Raw genomic sequence first — 2,450 nt, forward strand, 5'->3', positions numbered from 1 at the left:
TTCAAAATACTTTAATTATCGCACCAAATACATTATGAAATGCTACAAATTTCACCCATATTTTCTTTTGACATTTCCCATTAGTGCTTCCCATTTTATTTCCTTTTGCAATTGATGCAGTCCCTATCTTCAAGCTTTCTGAGCAGCTTTCTGACCTTGCAATTCATGATATGCAATGAATGTCGCACAATTTCAGGACAAGCAAACAACACAATTGTCCTGTGCTTTTCTGCAAAGCATCTGCAAGTTGTGATTTCCTGATCCTGAAAATAAAGAAAATTTTGAAACTGGCTAAAGTGTAGTGAGGCTAATATTATTTAGACCCGATTCAAAAGTCAGCCTCTCTTCACTGACCGATTGGAAATTAAAAGTGTCACTTCAAAGCCAGCCTGAAAGAAAAAGATTAAACCTTCAAACTAGCAGCTGTTTAAAATAATAAGGTGTACTGAACAGAGTTAGTTGGAATCTTGCAATGGATGCACAACTGCAGCAGAAGAATGATGTGCACTCTTACACTGAGCTTTGCTTACAAACAGCCACTAAATTACACAGCAATTATGCTTCAACACATTTCAACATTATAGGCGCTATATCAAATACAAGTATTATTATGATTACTATTACTATAATAAGAAGGGGAAGACGATTATGGTTCTGAAATCAATATAGTAGAAGCACTGACTATTACCAAAGTACCAGAGTCCTGTAGCTCAGTGATTAGAGCACTCACTTTCCAAGCGAGAGACCTGGGTTCGATTCCCAGCAGGGTAACCTTGGGCAAGTTTCCTTACTCCACATGCCTGATGATAATCCCTCAAAAAAATAATAAATTGGTCATTTCAATCCATGACTGTTTGTGGGATCCTGCTGTGTGCAATTGGCTGCCGCGTTTTGCCCACAAATATACAGTCAATTCACTTTACAGTCTATTCTATGAAGAGCCTTGAGGCATCTAGAAGACATGAAAAGCGCTATATCAAATGCAAGGATTATTATTCATTATTATTATTTACCAGTGCAATAATCTCACATGTAATACAAGATTCAGCTGTTCAACATTATGTCCTGGCCAATAATCTGCAGATAAATTAATAATTCGCCTCTTGGTGGCTTGTCACCTTTAAGGCCATCCATGGCCTTGCCCCTCCTACCTCTCTGACCTGCTGACTTCCTACCAACCTGCCCGCTCCCTCCATTCATCAGGCTCCAGCCTGCTCCATGTCTCCTGCCCGACCTGCCCTACCATCGGTGGCCGGGCTTTCAGCCTCTCTGCCCCCACACTCTGGATCTCCATCCCACGGTCCCTTCGCCTCGCTTCCTCCCTTGCCTCCTTCAAACAGGTCTCAAAATCTTTCTCTTTGACCCTGCCTTTGGTAGCTCTCCCACCTCTCTGCCTTTCTTCACCGTTTATGCCTATTAAAATGGTCACTGCACATGACAATGAATAGTGTGAAAAACATCCAAAGCATTTTGGTTTAATAAGTTGCTATAAAAATGTATGCTCTTTCTTTTTGTGTTTGTAGTATGACTGCATGACATGGATAACTATAATGTAAACTTTCCAGGGATTTGACACATGCGGAAACCCAGACAATAGTTAAGTGTATCCAAACCAGATTGAACGTTCCACTAATACGTGAAAATTCATGTAACTGGAATGGATTTGGGATGCATCCTTTTTACCTATTACTGAAGTGTGGCTGCTCATTCTCTTTTGTAAAAACAGATAACAATAATTATTCTTCCATTTGATATAGCACCTTTCACATTCAAGAAAATGTCTCGGGAGACTTCACAGGATATTACTATAAAGCCTCTCTGACTGTGCAATATGTGGGCAAAATGTGGCAGCCAGTTTGCATACAGCAATGTCCCACAAGCAACCATCATGTGAATAATGTGAATAAATTTAGATTATTGGCCATGACAACGGGAGAAACTCCCTTCTCTTTTTGAGTACCGCTAAATGATCTCTAGCATCCACTGAACAGGCAGTATGGTATCTCAATTAATGCAAAACTGCATTTGAGTGTCAGCCTAGATAATAAACTTACTTCCCCATCTGCAGATATGGGGTCAACTTCCACATATACGCGGATGACATTCAACTCTATCTCTCTGCCTCCACCCTCGATTCCAGGACAACTGATTTCCTGACAGACTGTCTGTCAGACATGAAGACCTGGATAAGAGCCAACTTTCTACAGCTGAATGTTAGCAAGACTGAGGCTCTCCCGATTGGCTCGCGCCAGAGCCTCAGCACCTCAGGCACTGGCAGCATCAGCATCCACGGATGCACACTCCACCTCACCAAGCCAGTTAGAAATCTGGGTGTCTTATTCAAGCCTCAACTATCCTTTCTCCCCCATATCTGTGCCTCTGCCATACCCCACCTCCACAACATTGTCCGACTCCGCCACTGCCTCACCCCTCAGGCCACCGAAGCCATC

At 42.1% G+C, this 2,450-nt stretch overlaps 1 non-coding gene across 1 annotated transcript; it reads left to right on the forward strand.

Annotated features, from left to right (window-relative positions):
• Positions 1 to 693: 693 nt before the first annotated feature.
• trnag-ucc lies at positions 694 to 771 on the forward strand. Its single transcript has one exon. It is a non-coding gene; the product is annotated as a tRNA-Gly (tRNA).
• Positions 772 to 2,450: the final 1,679 nt, after the last annotated feature.

This window comes from Callorhinchus milii, unplaced genomic scaffold (genome assembly GCF_018977255.1).
Source record: "Callorhinchus milii isolate IMCB2004 unplaced genomic scaffold, IMCB_Cmil_1.0 Scaffold1, whole genome shotgun sequence".
Taxonomy (NCBI): domain Eukaryota; kingdom Metazoa; phylum Chordata; class Chondrichthyes; order Chimaeriformes; family Callorhinchidae; genus Callorhinchus; species Callorhinchus milii.